Source organism: Lepidochelys kempii, chromosome 2 (assembly GCF_965140285.1).
Source record: "Lepidochelys kempii isolate rLepKem1 chromosome 2, rLepKem1.hap1, whole genome shotgun sequence".
NCBI classification, from domain to species: Eukaryota; Metazoa; Chordata; order Testudines; family Cheloniidae; genus Lepidochelys; species Lepidochelys kempii.
In genome coordinates this window covers 5,960,714-5,980,047 of record NC_136381.1, presented here as the reverse complement: position 1 = coordinate 5,980,047, position 19,334 = coordinate 5,960,714, and the positions used below count along the sequence as shown (strand labels likewise).

Genomic DNA, 19,334 nt, shown 5'->3' with positions numbered 1-19,334 from the left:
TGAGGTGCACAGCTGAGAACAGGCAGAAGGTGCTGCATTTGCAGTATCTGCCCTGCCTAGAGCCTTACTGTGAAGACTCGCAACGTGAACTAGTCTGGAGCAGAACTGGCCCCCACCACAGCAGCTTCTGGTCAACTCCACTGCAATCACATGGTGGGATTACAGCTTGAGCTGACACCCGGAGCTAGCTCTAATCTGGCTAGCTCAGGTTCCAGAGCCGCAAAGGCGTGACAGCGTGAACTTCTGCATGGGCTGTGCAAACCAGCCCACAACCCTGGGGAATTATTCATGATGCTAGCCTGTGATTCATAGATTTCAAGGCCAGCGGGACCTTTCTGATCATCTAGTCTGACCTCCTGTATAGCACACTGCAGAGAACTGCCCCAAATCAATTCCTAGTGCATACTGCTTAGAAAAACAGCCAGGCTTGATTTAAAAATTGTCAGTAATGGAGAATCCACCACGACCTTTGGTAAATTGTTCCAGTGGTTAATTACACATGCTGCTAAAAGTTTCTGCCTTATCTCCAGTCTGAATTTGGCCTGCTTCAACTTCCAGCCATTGGATAGTGTTAGACCTTCCTCTGATAGACTGAACAGCCCATTATCAAATATTTGTTCCCCGTGGAGGCGTATAGACTGTGATCAAGTCACCCCTTAACCTTTTGAGTCTATCACAATAAGGCAGGTTTTCTAATCCTTTAGTCATTCTTGTGGCTCTTCTCTGAACCTCTCCAATTTATCAACATCCTTTTTCAATTGCAGCTACCCAAACTGGGCACAGGATTCCAGAAGCAGTTGCACCAGTGGCAAATTCAGAGGTAAAATAACTTCTCTGCTCCTACTCGAGATTCCCCTTTTTATGCAGCCCAGGATGGCATTAGCCCTTTTGGCCACAGCATCACACTGGGCACGCATGTTCAGCTAATTATCTACCCAAACCCCGAAAGCTTTTTCCGAGTCGCTGCTTCCCCCGTCCCCCATCCTGTAAGCATGGCCTACATTCTTTGTTCTCAGATGTATACATTAGCCATATTATAATACATATTATTTGCTTGTACCCTGCTTAACAAGTGATTCAGATTGCTCAGTGACCTGTCCTCTTCATTATTTACCACTTGGCCACACCCCAAGACTCCAGTAAAGTCACAAGGCAGTTGTTTTCTTCTAATACTGAACAAGGAACTTTACTGTAATAAAGAAAACAATGGGCTTGTCTTCACTGCAACAGCCATCTTGAGCAACTCCTCTCCGCTTAGCCTTGCAAAACACTGAAGGTGCCCAGCGGGACTAGATTAGTAGTTGGTGACTTATGCTAACTCCAGCTGTAGCTGCATCTGTGATGTTGCACTCTATATGATTTTATGAAAATATGCTAATGAGTGTGAATATAATGTAACTGGAATATGCTTCATGCAAAAGGTCTCTTGTAAGGTATAATTACAAAGTTTATAATCTACTGAGTGTGGTCATCCATTTTGTATAAATGTATCATTCTTGTATCTGAAAATAGAAAGATGGAATATAACTCTGAGGTCCTATTGTAATTATGCAAAGTGTGGGCCATTAATGGTGGTTTGTAACCTTGATGGCTCCCATCAACTAGAACAATTGGTTGCAAATGGCTCTGTTTACTTGCAAGCCTTCCTGTGAGTCAGACCAGGAAGAATGAAGGTTTTGGATCTCCCCGGACATGTGACCATGTCTCCTGGTACTGGAATCCATCTTAAACCCGGTGCTTTTCCATTTAGAAGGAGGGGTGGGAACCCAGAGAGACAAAAGATTCCTGCCTTGTGCCAAAGGGGGTGGAACAGAACAAAGGAGGTGCCAGTCATGAGAAATTCCCTAGTTACCATCTGAGCTGGAGATGACAAGAACTGTACCAGGGGAAAGGATTGGGCCCAGACTAGGAAGGAGTCCCGTCTGTGAAAGAAGCTTATTGGAACATCTCTGAGGGTGAGATTTTATTTGTACTCTGTTTCCTAATGTATTGGGCTTAGACTTGCGTGTTTTGTATTATTTTGCTTGGTAACTTACTTTGTTCTGTCTGTTATTACTTGGAACCACTTAAATCCTACTTTTTATACTTAATAAAATCACTTTTGCTTATTAATTAACCCAGAGTAGGTAATTAATACCTACAGGAGCAAACAGCTGTGCATATCTCTCTATCAGTGTTATAGAGGGCAGACAATTCATGAGCTGACCCTGTATAAGCTTTATACAGAGTAAAATGGATTCATTTGGTGTTTGGACCCCATTGGGAATTGGGTGTCTGGGTGCTGGAGACAGGAGCACTTGAGCTGTTTTCAGTTAATTCTGCAGCTTTGGCGCGCATGGTTCAGACCCCGGGTCTGTGTTGGAGCAGACTGGCATTCTGGAGGCCCAACAAGGCAGGGTACTGGAGGCCCAAAGTGGCAGAGAAAATGGGCCCAGAGGTAGTCTCAGCACATCAGGTGACAATCCCAAGGGGGTTTCTGTGATTGAACCTGTCACAGCATCCCCACTGCATTACTGGCTGAGTGTCAGCCACACCCAATCTTCCCCCTTCCCACTGCCTGGATGGGCCAGAGAGCTGGAATTTAAAGCACCACTTTACTCAAGCGAGAGATTTTTGTGCATGAACGGGTGCTGTTTTAGGGGCAACACTGGGTTATAGCTTGAGCTGACAAACCCACAGCGTTATCCATAAGCTGCCCAGCCTTTCTCCCTCCTTCACTGAAAAGGGCAGCCTAGATTAGAGGCTTCTCCAGCCTCAACCCCCCAGCCTTCCTGCTATAGATTTAAGGAAACAGTGCACAAACCCTCTCAGCTCTGCCTGCGGCCAGTTGGTTGTTGGCCAGTTGGTTGTTTTTCTGGAAGCAACGTCTGCGGGAAGGGCGGTCGGAAGGAGAGCTAGAGATGTGTAAAAAAAAATAATGACAATAATAATACATTCGGAGTACTCTAGTCATCCGTCTCCAGACTGGGAACATTGCATTCCATTCAAACCGCCACTCAGAACGCACAACATACCAATCACAACACAATTCACATCAGCGCCTGCACTGTTCTTGCCTCCTCAAAGCGTGGGTGCCCACTGTACTTCTTTGTTGAAACCCCCTCATTCTGTGGCAGTGGGGGGCTCGCAAGTGGGGGACATCAGAGGGTGAGTGCTTTATTGGTATTAATTATAATTATTATTGCTAATAGTTGGGAGCAGGGAAGCCTGCGAGTTCTTCCCACTTTTTTTCCCCAACAAGCACTTCTTTTTGGAGACAGATAAACCTTTTCCGGCATTAAAAAAAAGAAAAAAAAAATCAGAGCGGCCTTCATTTTCTAATGCAATGCCTTTTGGTTTTGTTTCCTTGGTGGGCGGGGAAAATATTAACAAGCAATTGTCTCCCTGCAGCATCAAACCAGCGGAGGCTTAATCAAGTAAACAAACTCATTCTCTTTATTATTACTGCTGTGCTTTTTGCCTTTCCAATCTGAACGGTGTACTTGGCTGTTCTGACACTGATGGGATTAATGCAATAATAGGGACGTAGCTAAATTGGCCTGGTATACTTGTCATGTATGGAACTGATTAGCTGAGAGGGTACGTCTGTTGCTAGAAAAATAACCAAGCCACATTTGGATCTTGTTTACATTGGTGAAAATCTGGACTACTGCTGGTCAAGTCAATCGAGTGACTTTAGATTGGCATGGATGTAGCGGGGCGTGGAATCCGGCCCCCATTGATTAGCTTGATTATTTTTTAAGTGTGTGCTCCTCTTCCTTTTAGCATTGAATTCTCTATCCAATGTTTCTGAATTATGTATGTTTTAATGCCTCTTCAGCAGTAAATTTTAAAATGATGGGGAGGAGGCATTCTGGTTTGATCTCCAGCCACCCCAGGGCCTGGTTTCCATCAATGGGTGAGATTACACTGACTGTGTCTGCAGAGTTCTCATCGGTTGCTACTGCGCAGTGTTGCTAACCTGAGCCTGAACCAGCTTTGCATCAAAGTCATCCAGGGACACGATAATCAGCCAGGTTCTTGAGGGCTAATGGAAAGTGGCACTTTCATGTTAGAACAGAGAAATGAACAGCCCACGCTGTGTCCCTGATGCCTGTACTGGGATCACGGCATTCCTATGTGGAAGGGGTGGTGTTGGCACCATTCCCACTGTCCCAGCACCTGTAGGAGACCCTAGTGGGTCTGGGGGTCTCTTGTGGGGCTGGAGTGGGCTGAGGCCTTGGTATTGTCACCCCTGACTTGTTGATACATCAGCTGAATCCCCCGGTATTAGGGAATCCTCTTTACAGAAGGCAGGAGATGCCTCGGCAGCATGGGTAAGGAGTGGGCATCCTGGCAGGTGGGCCCAGAATCATGGAAGGGCACAGAGAGATATCATCCGAGAGCTGCAGGGTCTGAGGATCAACCCCTTGCTCGTTCCATGGTGGGGAGGATGGGACAATGCACGAAGCCTGGGAAACAAGCAGGGAGAACTGGAAGTCCTGGCACAGTCAAGGAATTATGATGTGATTGGAATAACAGAGACTTGGTGGGATAACTCACATGACTGGAGTATTGTCATGGATGGATATAAGCTGTTCAGGAAGGATAGGAAGGGCAGAAAAGGTGGGGGAGTTCCACTGTATGTAAGGGAGCAGTATGACTGCTCAGAGCTCAAATATGAAACTGCAGAAAAACCTGAGTCTCTGGATTAAGTTTAGAAGTGTGAGCAACAAGGGTAATGTCGTGGTGGGAGTCTACTATAGACCACCAGATCAGGGGGATGAGGTGGACAAGGCTTTCTTCCGGCAACTAACCAAAGTTACTAGATCGCAGGCCCTGGTTCTCATGGGAGACTTCAATCACCCTGATATCTGCTGGGAGAGCAATACAGCAGTGCACAGGCAATCCAGGAAGTTTTTGGAAAATGTAGGGGACAATTTCCTGGTGCAAGTGCTGGAGGAACCAACTAGGGGCAGAGCTCTTCTTGACCTGCTGCTCACAAACTGGGAAGAATTAGTAGGGGAAGCAAAAGTGGATGGGAACCTGGGAGGCAGTGACCATGAGATGGTCGAGTTCAGGATCCTGACACAAGGAAGAAATACAGACCCTGGACTTCAGAAAAACAGACTTTGACTACCTCAGGAAACTGATGGGCAGGATGCCCTGGGAGAATAACATGACGGGGAAAGGAGTCCAGAAGAGCTGACTGTATTTTAAAGAATCCTTATTGAGGTTACAGGGACAAACCATCCCGTTGTGTAGAAAGAATAGTAAATATGGCAGGTGACCAGCTTGGCTTAACAGTGAAATCCTTGATGCTCTTAAATACAAAAAAGAAGCTTACAAGAAGTGGAAGATTGGACAAATGACCAGGGATGAGTATAAAAATATTGCTCAGGCTTGAGGAGTGAAATCAGGAAGGACAAATCACACCTGGAGTTGCAGCGAGCAAGAGATGTTAAGAGTAACAAGAAGGGTTTTTTAGGTATGTTAACAACAAGAAGAAAATCAAGGAAAGTGTGGGCCCCTTACTGAATGAGGGAGGCAACCTTGTGACAGAGGATGTGGAAAAAGCTAATGTACTCAATGCTTTTTTTGCCTCTGTCTTCACGAACAAGGTCAGCTCCCAGACTACTGCACTGGGCAGCACAGCATGGAGAGGAGGTGACCAGCCCTTGGTAGAGAAAGAAGTGGTTTGGGACTATTTAGAAAAGCTGGACGAGCACAAGTCCATGGGGCAGGATGCGCTGCATCTGAGAGTGCTAAACGAGTTGGCGGATGTGATTGCAGAGCCATTGGCCATTATCTTTGAAAACTCATGGCGATTGGGAGAGGTCCCAGATGACTGGAAAAAGGCTAATGTGCCCATCTTTAAAAAAGGGAAGAAGGAGGATCCTGGGAACTATAGGCCAGTCAGCCTCACCTCAGTCCCTGGAAAAATCATGGAGCAGGTCCTCAAGGAATCAATTCTGAAGCACTTAGAGGAGAGGAAAGTGAGCAAGAACAGTCAGCATGGATTCACCAAGGGCAAGTCATGCCTGACTAATCTAATTGCCTTCTATGACGAGATAACTGGCTCTGTGGATGAAGGGAAAGCAGTGGACGTGTTGTTCCTTGACTTTAGCAAAGCTTTTGACAGGATCTCCCACAGTATTCTTGCCAGCAAGTTAAAGAAGTATGGGCTGGATGAATGGACTATAAGGTGGATAGAAAGCTGGCTAGATTGTCGGGCTCAACGGGTAGTGATCAATGGCTCCATATCTAGTTGGCAGCCAGTATCAAGTGGAGTACCCCAGGGGTCGGTCCTGGGGCTGGTTTTGTTCAATATCTTTATAAATGATCTGGAGGATGGTGTGGATTGCACCCTCAGCAAGTTTGCAGATGACACTAAACTGGGAGGAGAGGTAGATATGCTGGAGGGTAGGGATAGGATACAGAGGACCCTAGACAAATTGGAGGACTGGGCCAAAAGAAATCTGATGAGGTTCAACAAGGACAAGTGCGGAGTCCTGCACTTAGGACGGAAGAATTCCATGCACCGCTACAGATTAGGGACCGAATGGCTAGGCAGCAGTTCTGCAGAAAAGGACCGAGGGGTTACAGTGGACGAGAAGCTGGATATGAGTCAACAGTGTGCCCTTGTTGCCAAGAAGGCCAATGGCATTTTGGGATGTATAAAAAGGGGCATTGCCAGCAGATCGAGGGACTTGATCGTTCCCCTCTATTCGACATTGGTGAGGCCTCATCTGGAGTATTATGTCCAGTTTTGGGCCCCACACTACAAGAAAGATGTGGAAAAATTGGAAAGAGTCCAGTGGAGGGCAACAAAAATGATTAGGGGACTGGAACACATGAGTTATGAGGAGAGGCTGAGGGAACTGAGGATGTTTAGTCTTCAGAAGAGAAGAATGAGGGGGATTTGATAGCTGCTTTCAACTACCTGAAAGGGGGTTCCAAAGAGGATGGATCTAGACAGTTCTCAGTGGTAGAAGAGGACAGAACAAGGAATAATGGTCTCAAGTTGCAGTGGGGGAGATTTAGGTTGGATATTAGGAAAAACTTTTTCATGACGAGGGTGGTGAAACACTGGAATGCGTTACCTAGGGAGGTGGTGGAATCTCCTTCCCTGGAAGTTTTTAAGGGCAGGCTTGACAAAGCCCTGGCTGGGATGATTTAGTCGGGGATCGGTCCTGCTTTGAGCAGGGGGTTGGACTAGATGACCTCCTGAGGTCCCTTCCAACCCTGATATTCTATGATTCTATGATTCTATGCTGGGGCAGGGGTTTAACCGCCACCAGCACCTGTCTCCGTGGAAAAAGTCTGGGAGAACCCCATGAGAGGAGCTCCGTCCACATCGCCAGCATGACCTGGCCCTGGAGCTGGCTTAACCACCGCACTAGCTAGCCCGGGGAAGGCTGCTCCCGGGTATGAGATCCTCTGGTGACACAGGGGATCTCCTGCCATGCATCACCCCTGCTGCCTGCAGGGTCCAGGGGAGAGGACTTGGCTGGGACACTACGCTATCCTGATCCTTGATAGTCTTTTAAAGCCCCGTGTGGCTGCTGCAACCTGGCATGGCTACTTAGGGGCACTGGCCTGCAGAGAGCTACAGCAGGATCAGGGTCATGCACAGGCAAACTTTAAAGCCACCTGCAATGTGCACAGTGCACAGCTGCAGTCCATAAGTGGTCTGGATAATATCCGAATCCTATTAATCCAGCAGTGTGGGGTTGCTTGACTTTGGCTTTGGAAGCTCCTTGGTTACTAGAAAAGATTTCCTGAACATTGTTGGAAATCTCAGTGTTGCCAGACTTCACCAGTCTTGTGATAGTCAATGTTTTTTCTAAAAGCACCAGCACCTGGAGTCATATTATTACATGAGAATCTCAGTTTATGTTAAAAAAAAAAAGTAAGACTCTGGCCCTTCGTGTCTGGGGAGAAAAGCTGGAAAGGGGAAACGCTAAAGGTTAAAAAAGAACAGACGGCAAATAAAAATAGCCCAACCTTTCTGATTTTTAAGGTACTCTCATGAATTTGGGGGTCTGACTTTTGAACACTTGGGGTTGACAGGACTGAAATCCCAGTAACTGAAATCACCAAAACACACCTACCAATAGAGCTTGCCTTTGAACTGTGAGAGACGGGGGTCAATTTGCTCTTTCACATACATTCTCTCAAGTCAGGCTTAAATGTGAAGCCTCAGTCAGTGTCCTGTAGCATATTAGAAAACTCATGGTCTGACCCTCAGCCCTATGCCGGCTGACAATCTAGCCACTGGTTCTTGTCTCTGATTTACACCTGTGGCCTTTTCATTTTGCTGTGCACCCCTCTTTGCCAGGAGGGCCAGGTTCAGTGAAAAGGTGGACAAGGGGAAATAGGAGCTTCCCAGGGTAATAATAATAACAACACCCAGCTCTTGCTCAGCTGATCTCAAAACACTTCACCAGGAGGTCAGTATTATTACTGGCCCCATTTTACAGAAGGAGAAATGGAGGCACTGGCCCAAGAGCTAAGACTAGAAGCAGCCCTAAGGCCCAGGGTAGGGAGCTACCCACTCCACTAATTAAGTGGGCTGCATTAATTTACCAAGCTTCTTGTGTTGGCTAAACACTCATTCCACCCCACCAGGATTCATTCCAACCGGTGTCAAGACCCAGCCAGCTGCCCTCTCAGCAATAGCCACTGAAACACAGGCTAGCCCACGGCATGAGCTGAGGTTTGTTTATTTTCCCTGTTTTGCTTTCTGCTGCCTCTCACTGCTTTTTAGTTCTTGTTTAACCACAGCGTGATTGCTTACTTCTGTGATCAGTGCTTTCATCCACTAAACTGTTCTAGCCAGTGGGAGTCTCAGCTTGATTAAATGCATGCAGCCACCTTCTGTTTGCCGAGGCTAGCAGGTGAGTAGCTGGTTCACGGTGCTCTGGAGAACCCGTGCCATGGCTGATGGAGAGGAAGGGGAAGGTTACTTCCTGTGGTCAGGGGGCCTGATTCTGAGCTTTCTTAGCCTGGTTTTACACCAGTGTAATTCCATTGACTTCCTTGAAGTTACTCTTGGCCTTATAGCGGTGTAAATGAGAGATGAATCTGGCCTCATAGAATCATAGAATATCAGGGTTGGAAGGGACCTCAGGGGGTCATCTAGTCCAACCCCCTGCTCAAAGCAGGACCAACACCAACTAAATCATCCCAGCCAGGGCTTTGTCAAGCCTGACCTCAAAAACCTCTAAGGAAGGAGATTCCACCACCTCCCTAGGTAACACATTGCAGTGTTTCACCACCCTCCTAGTGAAAAAGTTTTTCTTAATATCCAACCTAAACCTCCCCCACCGCAACTTGTGACCATTACTCCTTATTTTGTCATCTGCTACCACTGAGAACAGTCTAGAGCCATCCTCTTTGGAACCCCCTTTCAGGTAGTTGAAAGCAGCTATCAAATCCCCCCTCATTCTTCTCTTCCGCAGACTAAACAATCCCAGTTCCCTCAGCCTCTCCTCATAAGTCATGTGTTCCAGTCCCCTAATCATTTTTGTTGCCCTCTGCTGGACACTTTCCAATTTTTCCACATCCTTCTTGTAGAGTGGGGCCCAAAACTGGACACAGTACTCCAGATGAGGCCTCACCAATGTCGAATAGAGCGGAACGATCACGTCCCTTGATCTGCTGGCAATGCCCCTACTTATACATCCCAAAATGCCATTGGCCTTTTTGGCAACAAGGGCACACTGCTGACTCATATCCAGCTTCTCATCCACTGTAACCCCTCGGTCCTTTTCTGCAGAACTGCTGCCTATCCATTCTGTCTCTAGTCTGTAGCGGTGCATGGGATTCTTCCGTCCTAAGTGCAGGACTCTGCACTTATCCTTATTGAATCTCATCAAATTTCTTTTGGCCCAATCCTCTAATTTGTCTAGGTCACTCTGTATCCTATCCCTACCCTCCAGTGTATCTACCTCTCCTCCCAGTTTAGTGTCATCTGCAAACTTGCTGAGGGTGCAGTCCAAGCCATCCTCCAGATCATTAATGAAGATATTGAACAAAACCAGCCCCAGGACCGACCCTTGGGGCACTCCACTTGATACCGGCTGCCAACTAGATATGGAGCCATTGATCACTACCCGTTGAGCCCAACGACCTAGCCAGCTTTCTATCCACCTTATAGTCCATTCATCCAGCTCATATTTCTTTAACTTGCTGGCAAGAATACTGTGGGAGATCGTGTCAAAAGCTTTGCTAAAGTCAAGGAACAACACATCCACTGGTTTCCCCTCATCCACAGAGCCAGTTATCTCGTCATAGAAAGCAATTAGATTAGTCAGGCATGACTTGCCCTTGGTGAATCCATGCTGACTGTTCCTGATCACTTTCTTCTCCTCTAAGTGCTTCAGAATTGATTCCTTGAGGACCTGATCCACGATTTTTCCAGGGACTGAGGTGAGGCTGAATGGCCTGTAGTTCCCAGGATCCTCCTTCTTCCCTTTTTTAAAGATGGGCACTACATTAACCTTTTTCCAGTCGTCCGGGACCTACCCCGCTCGCCATGAGTTTTCAAAGATAATGGCCAATGGTTCTGCAATCACAGCCGCCAACTCCTTTAGCACTCTCGGATGCAACGCATCCGGCCCCATGGACTTGTGCATGTCCAGCTTTTCTAAATAGTCCCAAACCACTTCTTTCTCCACAGAGCGCTGGTCACCTCCTCCCCATGCTGTGCTGCCCAGTGCACAAGCCTGGGAGCTGACCTAGTTCATGAAGAGGCAAAAAAAAAGCATTGAGTACACTAGCTCTTTCCACATCCTCTGTCACTAGGTTGCCTCCTTTATTCAGTAAGGGACCCACGCTTTCCTTGACTTTCTTCTTGTTGCTAACAAACCTGAAGAAACCCTTCTTGTTACTCTTAACATCTCTTGCTCGCTGCAACTCCAGGTGTGATTTGGCCGTCCTGATTTCACTCCTGCATCCCCGAGCAATATTTTTATACTCTTCCCTGATCATTTGTCCAATTTTCTACTTCTTGTAAGCTTCTTTTTTGTGTTCAAGATCAGCAAGGATTTCACTGTTAAGCCAAGCTGGTCGCCTGCCATATTTACTATTCTTTCTACACAACAGGATGGTTTGTCCCTGTAACCTCAGTAAGGATTCTTTAAAATACAGCCAGCTCTCCTGGACTCCTTTCCCCGTCATGTTATTCTCCCAGGGCATCCTGCCCATCAGTTCCCTGAGGGAGTCAAAGTCTGCTTTTCTGAAGTCCAGGGTCTGTATTCTGCTGCTCTCCTTTCTTCCCTGTGTCAGGATCCTGAACTCGACCATCTCATGGTCACTGCCTCCCAGGTTCCCATCCACTTTTGCTTCCCCTACTAATTCTTCCCAGTTTGTGAGCAGCAGGTCAAGAAGAGCTCTGCCCCTAGTTGGTTCCTCCAGCACTTGCACCAGGAAATTGTCCCCTACATTTTCCAAAAACTTCCTGCCTGTGCACTGCTGTATTGCTCTCCCAGCAGATATCAGGGTGATTGAAGTCTCCCATGAGAACCAGGGCCTGCAATCTAGTAACTTCGGTTAGTTGCCAGAAGAAAGCCTTGTCCACCTCATCCCCCTGATCTGGTGGTCTATAGTAGACTCCCACCATGACATCACCCTTGTTGCTCACGCTTCTAAACTCAATCCAGAGACTCTCAGGTTTTTCTGCAATTTCATACCGGAGCTCTGGGCCATCATACTGCTCCCTTACATACAGTGGAACTCCCTCACCTTTTCTGCCCTTTCTGTCCTTCCTGAACAGCTTATATCCATCCATGATAGTACTCCAGTCATGTGAGTTATCCCACCAAGACTCTGTTATTCTAATCACATCGTAATTCCTTGACTGTGCCAGGACTTCCAGTTCTCCCTGCTTTTTTCCCAGGCTTCTTGCATTTGTGTGTAGGCGCTTGAGATCACTCGCTGTTTGTCCTGCTTTCTTAGTATGAGGCAGGAGCCCTCCCCTCTCGCGTTCTCCTGCTCATGCTTCCTCCCGGTATCCCTCGTCCCCACTTACCTCAGGGCTTTGGGTCTCCTTCCCCGGTGAAGCTAGTTTAAAGCCCTCCTCACTAGGTTAGCCAGCCTGTTCGCCTCTTTAGGAGGAGGAAGGAGCCAAGAGAATGAAGAAGGCAGTGACAGCTGTGGGTAAGGAGACTGATAGGTGAGGTTGAGTTCTAATGTGGGCAGGAGCTTCTCCCACATCTGCCTACTGTGGGGTTCTGGCACCATCTCCTGAAGCATCTGGCGCGGGCCTCTATTGGAGACAGGGTACAAAGTGGATGGACTATGGTCTGATCTAGTCTGGCAATTCTGGAAGGCAGAAAAAAATGCAATTAAAAACCCTCTTGACTTGTAATTACCTGATTTTGCAGATCTGTCTTATAATTTTGCAAGACTGGAGATGGCCATAACTGGACCTCTTGGTTGGTGTACTGTTGTGACACCCTGTGATGTTTCTCTTGTGTGTGTATACCATACAGGCAGCAGCTCTGTGCCTCATAATTGAATCAGTCAGAGAGACTCACAGGCAGGGAGAACAAACTTCCGGTGGTATGGTCAGTTTTTAAAAAAAACTGCATCTCAACTAACAGCAAAGCATGTCTCCAAGATCTAACAGCCTACACGTTCAGTTAAACTTGTAAAACCACCGGTAACTCTTTTCAGCTTGGAAAAGAGACAGCTAAGGGGGGATATGATAGAGGTCTATAAAATCATGACTGGTGTGGCGAAAGTAAAAAAGGAAGTGTTATTTGCTTTTTCTCCTAACACACGAACTAGGGGTCACCAAATGAAATTAATAGACAGCAGGTTTAAAACAAGCAAAAGGAATTATTTTTTCACACAATGCACAGTCAACCTGTGGAACTCCTTGCCAGAGGATGTTGTGAAGGCCAAGACTATAACAGGATTCAAAAAAAGAACTAACTAAATTCATGGAGGATAGGTCCATCTATGGCTATTAGCCAGGATGGGCAGGGATGGTGTCCCTAGCCTCTGTTTGCCAGAAGCTGGGAATGGGCGACAAGGAATGGATCACTTGATGATTACCTGTTCTGTTCATTCCCTCTGGGGCACTTGGCACTGGCCACTGTCGGCAGACAGGATACTGGGCTGCATGGACCTTTGGTCTGACCCAGTATGGCTGTTCTTATGTTCTTAACAGAGCCATGTGGTAGCTTTTAATAATATTACAGCTGGCAGTCTCAGCAGAGACCAGAGACTGTATGGGTCCTGATTCCCCACTCACCCGTAGGGGTGGGAACATCTCAGGTAATGGCTGATACACATTTAATAATGACAAATAATTACTAAAGACCGTTTATATTTGGCAGGGGTTATGTGTGTGGGAAATTCACCCTGCCCCTGCTACAAAGTCCTTTAGTCTTCAGTGTGTCAGGACTGGGGTGTGGGTGGTCAGACTTACTGGTTGGAGCCACAGCAGTCAGGAACCAGAAGTCAGAGCCAAGAGTCAGGAACCGAGGAAGGGAACAGGCAGGAACGGACTAGAGCAGGGGAACAGCAAGGCTAGGAAAAAGGCAGGCATAGGATCCTCACTTCAGCCAAGCAGGGGGTCCTACTGCAAGCCAGCTGAGCTCATTAATCTGCCTGGCGGCTAGTCCTTAGGCGTGGCTGACAGGGCTCGATCCTGACCCAAAGCTGCAAAACTCCTTTCACCAGCACTAAATTCACCAAGGGCCAGATTGTGAATATGAGTGTGCAAGGGGAGGAGGGGAAGCAAGCTTCCCCCACCTCCTCCTCCATTGCCTGCTACAACACTTTCAAAGGGGGTTATGCCTCCCTGAAGCACAGCACCTCCTGCTGGTCCCACTGGGGTAGTGGAGCGCTGCACCATGGCCAGTGAGGGCCAGCCTTCACAATCCAGCTCCCAAAGTTGAAACAATGCCAGTCAATTCAACAGCTCGCTCCTGAACCCTGCCAGGGGCTGAGGGAGAGCCCTGCTCTGAGGAAATGCCCGCGTCAGGGGCTGCGCATGTGGGGGGGTGGGGGGGTGAGCCGCTCTCTTCCACACAATAGACTTGTAGGTAAGAGAGAATGATTCAGCCCGGGGGCAGGTCCCCGCTGCACCCCAACTTCCCTGGGTGACCCCGAGCAGATCATTGGCTCTCTCTGGGCTTCATCTGGGAAGTGGGGATAACCAGACTTCCCTTTGCCTGTTGGCTGCTTGGGGCAGGTGTGGACAGCTATGGGTCCGTACGGCACCTGCGGGGCCCTGATCTCAGCGCTACCGGGCCCCAGATAAGTCCAGAGGCATCAGGTCTTCGGCAAAGCTCTTTCGCTCATCACGGGTGTCTTCCTCCATGTCACCCAGAATAGCCTGTGTCGCCACTGACCTTACGAAGCAAAGGCGCCTCGGGGGGAGGATATCTGGATTTCCCGCCCCACCTCCCTTTTTTCTGTCAAGTTTTCCCCAGCACCTGTGTGGAACACCCTGGAGAACAAAGCTGGTCTGGTCTGCTCCTGCTTCCTGCTTTAGCGAGGCTCAAAGCCGGGGTGGGGAGAGATTCAGAGGCAGGAGGGGGAGTGAGAGGATGACAGGGAAAGTGTGGCGGGGGGTGAGGCGTGGGAGGGATAGACGTGTGGGCTGAGCATGTGTGACAGGTGGAGAGAGAGCAATCTCCTTGACTCCCAGATTCCTGAACATGGTGCTGTCGTTCCGTGCAACCCCCCCCCCCCCCCACACACACACTTCCCCTGCTCTGGAAAGCAGTGAGACACCCTGAGACAGTCATAGGGGAGAGGAGGAATGCCTCAGAGCGATGGGGAGAGGGGGCTGAGATGCTGCGTAGCCACCTCCCGCTGGACACTGCTGAGAAACAGACCTGGGGACCAGAGCCCCTAGCCTGGGAGGGCCATGCCCCCCCTGCCCCGACAGACAGCTGGCCGGTCTCTGTCAGGCTTGGCAACAGCCGGCATGCCCAGAAAGTCTCCTCGAATTGAACGGAGAGTGATAGGGCAACCGCACGAGAGGGGGAGATTCTGAGCCCCCTTCCCCCCCGGCTCTGCTCTCCGGCTGGCATCCTAACAGCAAGCCACGGTCGTTACGTACCCCGAGGGGAAAACATACCAGCCCCATGCCCAGCCTGAACCCACTGCTGTCTGGGCCGCGTCGCTTCCCCACGCTCTGCCTCTTGTTCTGCAGCTCAGAGCCCCAGCCAGCCAGGGGCTGAGCATCCCCCTCCCCTAGCAAATCACCAGGGGCAGAAGACACCGAGCGCCCTGCCGGCGCCTGCCAGGATCAGGGCTGTAAATTCGTCAGCTCTTGAGGGTGGGAATCTTGGCACTGTGGGCAGCCCTTCCTTAGAGAATAGAGCAGCCCCACTGACATCAGGAATAACTCACGTGAGGAAGGGTTTGCGGGATCATGTCTACACAGCATCTTAAGACGATAACAGGGTTAAAAAAAGAACTAGCTAAATGCATGGAGGATAGGTCCATCAATGGCTATTAGCCAGGATGGACAGGGATGATGTCCCTAGCCTCTGTTTGCCAGAGGCTGGGAATGGGCGGATGGGTCAGAGCCCAAGTCCTGCTGCGACTCAGGTCCAGGCCCTGTCATTTTGCAGTGTGGACGCAGCTCAAGCCACAGCCCCAAGGCAGAAGGGCTGCATTGCACAGCATGGCCGTGTTAGCATGGCCGTGAGAGCTGGGTCCATCAATTGCAATGCAGTGTGGACGCTGAAGTGCTGGCTTGGAAACACCAAGTCAGCAAGTCCGGGTGCCACAGACCCAGGTTTACGCTGCAGTGTAGACACACCCATAAAGTGCCTTGCCCAGGTGGGGCACTGCCGTGCTAATACTGTCAGCGTATAGCACAGAGATGACCAAGGCCCTGTGTGCCCAGGGTTAACAGGTATGGCATTCTGGTCGTTTCGCCTCCCTTCCCCCGCACACTGTACGTCTCCAGTGAACCACTTTGAGAATTCAGCCACATCCTGCCCCAGCCTGCCTGGGGACACTGGGTCTGATCCAAATCCCACTGGAGTCTATAGAACGATTCCCATGGACGCCAGCGGACTCTGCATCAGGCTCATTGTCTTTGCTGGAGTGTGGCACTCACTGGGGCTAAGGGCAGTTCATGCAGCGCTGCGAGACCTGCTGGTGCCGGGTGCCCTGTGGCGTGGGAGGAGGGCTAACCCAACCAGGGACTGACAGAGACTCTGGTGCGACATTCATTGTCCAGATGCCAGTGTTGCGTGCGGCACCAGATTGCGAGCTCTGGAGAGACGGACTGGAGCTCCCCTGGAGATCAGGCCATCTCTCCCTTTCTTGCAACCTCTATTTATCAGGAAACCACCATCCACTGCCCCCTCTCTGAACAAACACACACACACCAGCTCTGGATTTGTTTCCCTTCCCCCAGTGGCACCAAAGCCTCCTCCCCAAAGCTGCCTAGGCAGGGTGGCAGGGGGGCCGAGTGCTGGGGCATGGCCCAGAGCTGGGGCATGCTACGATGCAGGATGCTGCAGCGTGCCGTGATTCAGGGTACCGGCTTGTGCCAAGGTGCAGGAGGCAAGGACATGCCGAGGTGCAGAATGTTGCCGCACACCATGGCTTTGGCTGCTGGGGCATCCCAAGGTGCAGAACGCTGGGGCATGCCACGGCTCAGGGTGCCAGGGCGTGCCATGGTACCAGATGTTGGACTGAGCTACAGCGCAGTGAGCTGGAGCCTGTCACAGAGCAGGATTCTGAACAGGATGTGGCCAGGGGTCACATTCAGACTTGATTCAAGAGGGTGAAACTCCCTCGACAGTCAGCAGAGCTACCCCTGCCCACACCAGCTCTCAATCTGCTTCAAACCTTGACGAAATGCCTCTTTTTCTCCATATTTGGGGCATTAGGTGCGCAGCGCAGACTTTGTTCCCTTTTTCTTCCCTCTCCCCTTTTCTCTCCAATATGCTTGCACATTACCTGTGCCGTTTAGAGCAGCTAAAATTATCTCACTGAAACATCTTCACTGTCTTCCTTTGTTGTTCTTTTCTTTCTGGCTCTTTCCTGCTGGGCAGCTGGAGCCTGTCCCGGTACTTGAAAGAAAAACAATCATGCAGCTCAGTTAGGTTTTCTTTAGGAACATAGAAGTAGAGGATGGTGTGATGAAACCAAAACCACGCAAAGTGTTTTGCGCAACCTTCAATCACACGACCCGTCCTGCCCACTTGAGCCTAGTGGACAACCTTTACTAAGTGATTCAGAAGAAGGTCTCCTTGCTACCCCAGCAGCCCCCCAAAAATCCCTGCCAATCTGCAGTGGACGGAAAATTTCTTCCCTGCATCAAATCTGACAGCTGGTGTATCCCTGTGCATGACAGCATGAATCACCATTGTAAAGCAACAGAATCCATTTATACATCGAGCTACTGTGAGTGTCCAAGCAATTATCCTCGTTATTCTTTAATCCTGAACCCTATTGTGATGCTGCCAGACCAGGTGGCAGTTCATGCTAAGGCCCTTAGGCCTCATAGAACAGTGACAAATGCACAGCTGGAAACCATCCTGGTTCCCCTGTGCGTTAGCATTGTTCAAATAGGTGTTAAGTTGATCAGAATATGTTCAGTGTTTAGATCTGATGAAATGCTTGGAGGATCTTGCCTGCATTGATCTCACTTCCAACTTCTGTAGCTCATGGTATAAGTTATGCGGAGCATTTGCATTTTAAAGCTCTTTTGTAACTGTGTAATGTGCCAAACAGGAAAGACACATTAATTAACGTAAGTGCTGGTCTTGAAGGACCATTGAAACCAAATGAGTCATTGTGAAAGATCAAAGGACAAAGATTTCACTGATTTCCTCCCCCGCCCCACCACACCCATGAAGAGGAGACAGGTGCAAACACTTGTCTCATCAGTTTGATCTCTGGGGGAAGGGAATGAAAATCCCTGACCAGAAGGAGCTGTATCACTACGCTGCTTGAAATTTGGGGAGGGCAACGTTTCTAAGCATAAAAGCAAGGGATCCCCAAGTTGCTTAGCTTGAGTTAGCACTAAAGGACTTATTGGGTAGGTCTACGCTGCAATTAATAACCCGTGGCTGTCCCATGCCAGCTGACTCAAGCATGCGGGGCTCCGGCTGTGGGGCTCTTTCATTGCAGTGTGGACTTCCGAGCCTGGGTTTAGGACCCCGAGAGGTGGAAGGGTCCCAGAGCTCGGGTCGCAGGCTGAACCCAGAGGTCTACCCAGCAATGAAACAGCCCCGCGAGCCCAAGTCAGCTGGCACGGGCCAACCGTGGGTGTCTAATTGCAGTGCAGACACTTGCATATTACAGCAGCTTCTACCAGCTTTTGGAACCTAAGACTCATTCACACGGCACAGGAGAGCCATGCTGACCACTTGATTCTAGTGGACAAAGCTGTGTGTGTGTTTACCTGCTTTAAATTCGAAAATAACTCTCGTTCCTTTTTCTTAGTTAATAAGTCTTCAGTTAGTTTATTATAAGATTGGCTACAGGCGTTGTCCTTGGTGAGAGATCCGAGATACAACTGACCTGGGGTAAGCGACTGGTCCTTTGGGACAGGGCATAACCTGAATATTGTTGTGAATTGTGGTGTAAGGGACCATCTATCACAAAGGCAGGCTAGCCTGGGTGGCAAGGTAGATCGGAGTATCCACGGGGACTGTCTGTGACTCCATATTAAGGCTGATATAGCGCCTGAGGAGTTCACACTTGGTGCTTGGTTGGTGAAATCTAAGTGCAGAACTCACAACCCATTTGGGATTTGTGCCCTGGGTTATAAGAGTCTGTCCTGAGGTCGGGACACACATTCATGATCCACTCCAGACAGCTTGACACCTATCCCTGTGGATTCTGTCAGTACTATTGTATTCCTCTTCTTTAGTTCATCATTTTCCACTGGTTGACTTTTTGGCATCTCCTTGAATGTCTGCAGCTTTGTACAGACCTGGCATTTGGGGGGGATTGCAGCACGAGGCAGAGTTTGGGAATGTTTTACCCATAGACGCTGGGTATAATAGGCCAGGGGAGGCTTAGCCTCCCCTGGCCCAGACGCCGCCACCCCAGACACCTGGGCCGTGGTGGCCCGGCCTGCGCTCTGCCCCTTCCCGTCCCTGCTCTGCCTCTTCCGTGAGTCCCTCCTCTCCTCCACTACACACCCCCCTTCCCAGAGGTCCCCACGGCTCGCCATGTCCCTGCGGGGGGGTTTGGGGAGGAGGAGGGGGTTGGAAGAGGAGGGTCACGATGGGTGGGGGAGCCTCGTGGGGGCAGGGGGTGGAGGAGAGGAGGCACATGGTGGGTGGGGGGGCCTCGTGGGAGTTGGAGGAGGGGAGGGACACAGCCGGTGGTGGGGGCCTCGCAGGGCTGAGGGG

The 19,334-nt window shown here is 49.5% G+C and overlaps 1 long non-coding RNA gene across 4 annotated transcripts in view; it reads left to right on the top strand.

The window, feature by feature from the left end:
* The window catches only part of LOC140906312 (uncharacterized), an 86,640-nt gene that overhangs the window by 20,901 nt on the left and 46,405 nt on the right, over nucleotides 1-19,334 (top strand). For 3 of the 4 annotated variants that reach the window (XR_013635281.1, XR_013635282.1, XR_013635283.1), the window contains one exon: nucleotides 765-820. This is a non-coding gene — a long non-coding RNA (uncharacterized LOC140906312). Of the gene's footprint in view, nucleotides 1-764; nucleotides 1,419-19,334 lie in introns of those variants that run through there. The other variant, XR_012157062.2, reaches the window with a different exon arrangement.